General features: G+C 56.0%; 1 long non-coding RNA gene across 1 annotated transcript; it reads left to right on the plus strand.

Moving 5' to 3' along the window:
• The first annotated feature begins 1179 nt into the window (after window positions 1-1179).
• Window positions 1180-7047, plus strand: LOC106893253. The gene is made up of 3 exons (XR_001413033.1): window positions 1180-1349; window positions 6563-6654; window positions 6971-7047. It is a non-coding gene; the product is annotated as an uncharacterized LOC106893253 (long non-coding RNA).
• Window positions 7048-7606: the final 559 nt, after the last annotated feature.

Raw genomic sequence — 7606 nt, forward strand, 5'->3', positions numbered from 1 at the left:
CAAACCAAAAACCTCACCTGGACTCCAAACCCTCCTCTGCTGTTTTATTGACTGGGGAAGAGGATTTGGATCCAGCCCAGCAGAAGGGCTGGCTGCCGTGGTGGGATTGCTGCTCCTTGGACCGTGGTGGGCTGCGTGAGGAGCAGGTGTGGATGGGTCTCAGTTACGGTGCTACGAGGGGCTGCGCTGCCCCCGGGGGAGCTGGAGCCATCCCAGGTGAGGAGTGGGGTTGTTGTGCTCATGCCCTGGATAAAGCGTGGTGTGGGTCCATCCTCTTTGTGAGCCGGGTACCGCAGGGGGGTGGTGGTTGTCGCGGCAGGAACTCACCTGATATTTCAGCTGGGAGCTACCTGGGGGTTGGGGTGACACCCTCGCTGGTGCCAATGGGGAATTTGGAGGAGAAACCCCCAGGTGAGGGGGTGAAGCTGAGCAGCCAACGCTGCCCATTGTCCACAGTGCCCTCTGTGTGCCCCCCACGTGGTGGGACACCTTCCCACCAACCCCCATATAGTGGGACACCTTCCCACCACCCTCCTCACCATGGGACACCTTCCAACCAACCCCCATATGGTGGGACACCTTCCCACCACCCTCCTCACGGTGGGACACCTTCCCACCAACCCCCATATAGTGGGATACCTTCTCACCACCTTCCTCACGGTGGGACACCTTCCTACCAACCCCCATATAATGGGGCACCTTCCCACCACCCTCCTCACGGTGGGACACCTTCTCACCACCCGCTCAGCCCTTTCCCTGTGGGATGGTTCCTGTCGGAGGGAGGGTCCGGGGCGGCTGTGGGGCTGTTCCTGCCCGTCCAGGTGTGCGAGGGAGGAATGCCAACCCCTGAGTCACGGGCACCCCCCGCCTCCCTCCCCGCCTGGGATAAAGCTCGTCCTCACCTGGGATCCCATCTCATTTATCGGTGGCTCCCACCTTTCCTCGCTGTCAGCCACCCCCCCCCACCTCCACCCCCCCGGGAGGGAGAGGCAGCAGCTCCGGGACGGCGAGAGGAGCGAGAACAAAGTTGATATTTGACTGGAGGGAACAGAAATCAGCGGGGAGGTATGTGGGAGCGCGGGCTGCCTGCCCTCCCCGCCGGACTGGAAGTTGACGTTTAACCGGAAAGAGAAAAGGGACAGAAAATAGAGAGGAGGGAGAGGAAAAAGAAAAAAAAAAAAAAAAGAAAAGAAAGAAAGAAAAGGCCAAGTCTGGAAATCAAGTGGCAGCAGCGAAGCAGCGCGTTCCCCCTCTGCCTTGGGAAGAATTTCTTGGCTGGGTGTGTGGGTGCCTGTTATTCGGGCTGTGGCAGAGGATTTGGACACCGAGTCAGACCCGGCACTAATGAGGTTTGTGGAATTAATTCATCTGTGCTCTTTAGCGTCCAGCTTGCTTTAATTTCGCTGCGTTGATTAACTGGTGGTGGTGGGGGGGGGGAAGGGTGAAACAAGGTGCAGGGCTCCTTGCGCCAGCAGGTAGGCAGGGCACGGGGCGAGGGAGCTCAGCTCCTTGGCTGCTTCTTTCCCCTTTTTTCCTTTGGTTTTGGGTGTTGGACGCTGTCTCGTGCCTCTTGGCTGCCTGGGAAGGGCAGTGCTGGTGACCAAGCAGGGCTCTGCAGGGCTGCGTGGGGCCGTTTTCCTCTCTGAAGGTATTTGGGTGGGGGGCCGTGGGGTGGAGGTGGGATAAGGAGCACAGAGCCCTGCGGGGACCATTTGGGGCAGGTTGCAAAGGTTGCCTTCTCCGTCCTTGTTGCTTCCAGGGAGAAGGGTGGTTGTGCCGTGGAGCTGGCACCCCGGGAAGGCTTTCATAGGTGAAACAACCCGAGGTTGGCCGAGCTGCTGGTGGCTCCGGCTCGCTGAGCCCAGGGGGGGTGGTTTTGCAAGCAAGCCCCCTGCAAGGGGGGAGCCAGGGGAAGGGGTTTTATTGACTGGGGAATTTCCCTCCCTAGAGGAAAAGGCCACGGTGGAGTAGGGGTTCAAGATGGGCTTTGGTGACCCACAGGTGTCAGGGGGTTTGCGAGCTGGTGGATCTGAGATGGGTAGGAAATAGATGGGCTGCATGAGGGAACTGGCAGGGGTGGGTTGTGGGGGGGAAAAAGGGATGAGGAGCACCTCTGGAGGGAGAGGGAGAGGAAAGGTGTCTCGTGGGCCAAAGGAGTAGGGAATGTGCCAGGAACAGCACATGGGGAGGCGCAGAGGGGATGGGAGGGTCCTGGGGATGTGCTAGTGTTTGGTGGGGTCCTGACCTTCCTGCCCACCCCTTAGGACTCCCCCCTGCCTGATCCCGGGGGGCAGAGAGAGGAGAGAGCAGCCACTGGTCCTTTGCCAGCACAGGGTGGTGATGGCCACTCTCCAGCCCCGGCAGCTCCATGGGGGTCTCCGGGATGGGTCCCACTGTGTTTTATCCTTCGCTGGAAGACACCAGGAGCTGTGTCTGGGGTCTGGAGCTCGGCCTGGGAGTTGAGGTCCCCCTTCTTGCTGGAAATAGCAAATGGTGCCTCTCGCATGGAGCCTCCCGGCTGCAAGAGCACACCTGGGAAGGAGGGAAAATGGATGGGGAGGAGAAAGAAAATCAAAGACAAATATAATTCCGTGTTTTAAGTGATGCTTTGATTTGTGGGTGAAGCTTTTGATGGTTTGCTGGAGGTTTGGCTTGATAACTTCTAAGTTTTGGAGCAGGGCCCCTGGGATCTCTGTGCTGCTGCGTGTACTGGGGTGAGGGAGTAGCCCAGGGAGGGAGGGAGCTGAGTTGTGGCCATGATCCATGTGCCCACAGCCCTGCCCTGGGAGGGGAACTGAGCCTCCACGAGCTGCCGTGGGTGTCACTGCACTGCCCGGGGGGCTTTCTGCTTTGCCTCCATCACTATTAGCTCTCCCCTGGGACCTCCAGCCCTGTGCTGAGGCTGATCATGGTGACCAGCATAGCCTGCCCATCTGGTTGTCCCTGGCACATGTGGGCAAGTAGGAAAGAAAATCAAAGACAAATATAATTCCGTGTTTTAAGTGATGCTTTGATTTGTGGGTGAAGCTTTTGATGGTTTGCTGGAGGTTTGGCTTGATAACTTCTAAGTTTTGGAGCAGGGCCCCTGGGATCTCTGTGCTGCTGCGTGTACTGGGGTGAGGGAGTAGCCCAGGGAGGGAGGGAGCTGAGTTGTGGCCATGATCCATGTGCCCACAGCCCTGCCCTGGGAGGGGAACTGAGCCTCCACGAGCTGCCGTGGGTGTCACTGCACTGCCCGGGGGGCTTTCTGCTTTGCCTCCATCACTATTAGCTCTCCCCTGGGACCTCCAGCCCTGTGCTGAGGCTGATCATGGTGACCAGCATAGCCTGCCCATCTGGTTGTCCCTGGCACATGTGGGCAAGTAGGTGCTTCTCCATGTGACTCCCATCCACCGGAGTGTCAGTGCCCTGCTCCATCACGTACGGGTGCATGATGTGCCCCTTGGCAGGATGGGGTGGGGGTCTGCAGCCACACGAGGGGCTTCTGCAGATGGAGTGTCAGTGCCCTGCTCCATCACGTATGGGTGCACGATGTGCCCCTTGGCAGGACGGGGTGGGGGTCTGCAGCCACACGAGGGGCTTCTGCAGAGGGAGGAAAGGCTGTGCTGGGAGCTTGAGCATCTCCCTGGCTTTTCCACTCCTGTGTCCCCAGCCTGCTGGGTGTCCCCTGTGTGGCAGCTGGGACCAGGGTCCCACCATGGGCTTCTTGATCATCATTCTGGCTCCTTGGTTCCTCACCCGCCCCAGGGCGATGCCTGGCTTCAGCCTGGTCCTTCCCAGCATGGGGCTGCTGCGGTTGGGGCAGGGTGGGGAGGGGACAGGGTGACAGAGCTCTGACTCTCCAACCCTGTTCCCTGCTCACTGATCCAGTGGTTTCTTTGGAGCATCCCCCGTTTTGGAGGGATGAGCTACCCAGACCAGGCTTCTCCAAGCTCGGTGGGTCCTTGGGTCTTTCTGGAGCAGGCTTGCTGGCTTGTGCCAAGGTGCAGGCAAAGGCTGGGGAAGAGGGAGGAGACCAGGAGGAAATGCCAGAGTGGTGGTTTGGGGTAGGGTGGGATGTTTGTGTGCAGCCAGGAGCTGCTCCGCTCCTTGGTTCTGCACAACTGAACAGCTTTTGTTGTCGTCGTCGTCATAATGAAAATCCAACCGAACCCCTGCAGCTTTTCTGAAGTGAAAGTGGCATTCTCCCTCCCAGAGGACACTTTTGCACAACTATTATGGGCTGCATTCCTGTGGCCAGCAGCGGCAATGCTCTGGGCCACCAGTGCCCTGCACACTGACTACTGCACAGCAGAATTCTTGGAGGTGGGTGGCTCACGGGGCAAGATGACTTTAGTATCAGGCTGAGTTTTATGGCCTTTTATCTCAGCGCTTGAAAAGACATGATGGCGGTTTATGTGTCCAAGGCCCAGGGTGTGTCGGTCCATCTGTTTGTTCGCTCTTTCTTGACTTGAGATTAAAGAAAGATTAATTATCTCCGTGCTCTGAGGCTACCGCGTAAGATGGGCGTGAGAGCTGAGCAATCCAGTCCCTGGTATTCGATCTTTTCCTTCTGGCCTTTGCCATGATGGGAGATGGGATTTGCCGAGTGCTCAGGGGAATTCTTTCCTTGTTTTGTCCCTTAACGGGCTCAAAGGGCTTCCCCATCCTTTCATCTCATCTCTAATTGGCATCTCCCCATGTCTCTGTAGCGCCGGTCGCTGTGGTTGGCGCGGCTCGCTGAGGCGGAGCGAGGGAAAAAGGGATTTTCCTGACTTCAAAACCCACCCATCTCAGTGGTGAGGGACACAGCATTTGCAAACAAGTGGCATGAGGACTTTTGCTGGAGGAGATCACGGACATGTCCAGGGACAAGAAAAATTGCTGGCCTCAGAGCCAGCACTGGGGCTTGGCTGGGGGACCCCCTAAGACAAAGCTGTGAAGACCCTGAGCTAGGGATGGTCAGTGTTGCAGAGAGCTGTGGTCAGGGGCTACAGGAGCAAAACACATGGATTTCCTTGGTCAACCAGTACCTTTTACCCATAAAAAAAGCAGCATATTGGCTACCAGGTCTTTATGAACTGCAAAGCTTCCCTGGGTGTCCCCCGCAGAGATGCTGCCCCTGGGTTCCCATATTTCTCATGTGTCAGCAATGGAGGATTAATCACTGTGCGATAAATCTCTCTGAGTCACAGCAGACAAGATAACTGAGATATGAACATCCTGAGGTGTGTTACCTGTATATCCAGCGAGCGTCACAGAGTGCGAACACCAAGGGAGATGTCCCCTGGTGTTGGTGCTCTGTTGTTTGGAGCCCTGAGCTGCAATAATTTCTGTGAGTGCTCAGCTTCGTGTGTTCAACGTATTTCCATTGTTCCATTCCAATGCAGGATACAGTGTGATCCAGCACTATTAATACTAGAGTGGGTTTTTCCAGGGATTTCCCTGGGCCCCAGCTCAGGCCATTAGTAGCTAAGTCACCAATGGGCAGGTGTGTGTGCTTGATGTCCCTCTGGGTGCTCAGACATCTTCACTGCACGCAACAACTCCTTTTCCTTCCCAGTTTCAAGTGGTTTTCACATTCTCTTAGTTTAGAGTCAGGACTTGGACAGCAAGAAGCTATAAGACAATTCATTTGCATCTTGTATTTCACACTTCCATCTTTCGGAAAAGAAATGCTTTGAAGATGTCTACACCACATTTTTTGCCTCAACTGTCCTCACTTGCCCTGCTGGGGTGCTGGGGTCAGGGCTCACCCCCCAGCACAGCAGCCACAGCTCGAGTTCCAGCTTTGTCTCTTCTGTTTACCATGTCCAAATGCTGACTTCTGGGTGGCACTTGCAGTTTTCGAATGAGCAGCTAATAAATCACGTGTGGGTGCAGGGACAATGGTTCACTCTGTTTAGGATTTGGCCTCTGGATGCACATGAGGGGTCCTGCTGCCCTGGACAGGACAGAGGGGAGCTGCTGGGCTCTCAAGACCACGGATTCATTCAACAGCTTCAAACCTCAAAGCCTGGCATTTCCCAAGGCCTCACCCTCTATTTATTGTTGGTTCAACCATCCTGGAAACTCTTAGTGCAATAGGAAATAGCTGAAGGGAGGGGTCTGTTTTGGTTTTGGGGAGAGATGTAGACAGTTGCTTTGTTTTCCTCTCTTCTTTTTCCCTTAACTTGCCAGGAAAAGCAAGGTCTTGACCTAGTTGGTGTTCTCACGTGTGGATGGTGCTGGGCTCTGGCCAGGAGCAGCCCAGGCTTTGGCTGCCTGCACCAACCCCACTGCCCCGGGCACCCTGGCTCCAGGCACAGGCGTGCTATGGCGTGGCAACTGCCCTGCCCCGGCATTTGCCAGGGACTTTGAGCCTTCGGCACATGCCCAAGCAGAGGACAAGCGGCTCTTGCTTTTGCTTTTGTGCCCTACCCTGCTGAGATCAAAGATTGCTTCCAGGCATTGGCTTCCCCTGGGCGGGCAGGGCTGTCCCATTTCAGTGGGGCTGGACGGGCTCTGCTGGAGCTGTCCTGATCGTCTCCGGGACCATATCTGTCTCTCAGCTCTCCACAACGTAGCGATCCATGTGTTTCAGGAGGAAGAGGATGGACGTCCTGCCACGGGTGTGCGCCAGGCTGCTCCTCCTGTCCCTGCTCTGTGCCACCAGCCTCTGCCAAAGGAGCAAAAGTGAGTGCAGCGCGGTAGGTCTGTCTGTGGTCTTCCCTTGGTGCTGCCCCGTAGGGACTGTGTGCACCTCTCCTTGGCTCCAGAAATGCCAGTCCACATGTGGATAAGATCTGTTGTGTACTTTTCCTCTATTTTCTGTCACCCTGGTATTTGAGACCCTTCTCTTGCTACCCTACTGCTCTTTTGTAGCCACCTTCTACTAATCACCCAGGCAAAACCTCCACCAACTCCCCCAGGAGTGGGATCAGCTTTTCTCATGCCCTCCTATAGCTCAATTTTTTTTATCCATTCCTGATGCCCCGATCTTTCCTGGTAGATAACCGCTGCGTGCTGTCCCGGGCAAAGAGCTGCACCGAGTGCATCCGAGTAGACAAGGACTGCTCCTTCTGCACCGATGAGGTGAGAACCTTGCAGGGGAGACCAGTGCTCTACTTCCCACCCTGATGATGGAGGGATCATAAAATGGTTAGAGTTGGAAGGGACCTTATAGATCATCTAGTTCCAACCCCCTGCCCTGGGCAGGGACACCTCCCACCAGACCAGGTTGCTCAAAGCCCCATCCAACCTGGCCTTGAACACCTCCAGTGATGGGGCATCCACAGCTTCTCTGGGCAACCTGGGACAGTCTCTCACCACCCTCAGAGTAAAGAATTTCTTCCTAATATCTCATCTAAATCTACTCTCTTTCACCCCTGGTGAAAGCTGAGAGAGGTGCTCAAGAGCAGGGTCAGCTTCTGGCTCCAGCTTCTCCCTGCAAAGAGCTGGTCTGGATGGGAAGCGCCAAAACGTACGTTTCCTTTGATGTGGACAAATGGGAAGGAAGGGGAGTCCGGGGCAAATTTGCAGGAATGCAGGGGTTTATCAGAAAATACCAGTGTGCCAGATCTGAAACAGCATGTGCAAGGGATGGAGGGAAAGTCTTATCCCAGACAAGCCAGTAATTCACTGGGGG

The sequence above is a fragment of the Calidris pugnax genome, unplaced genomic scaffold (assembly GCF_001431845.1).
Source record: "Calidris pugnax isolate Ruff unplaced genomic scaffold, ASM143184v1 scaffold9, whole genome shotgun sequence".
Classification (NCBI taxonomy): Eukaryota; Metazoa; Chordata; class Aves; order Charadriiformes; family Scolopacidae; genus Calidris; species Calidris pugnax.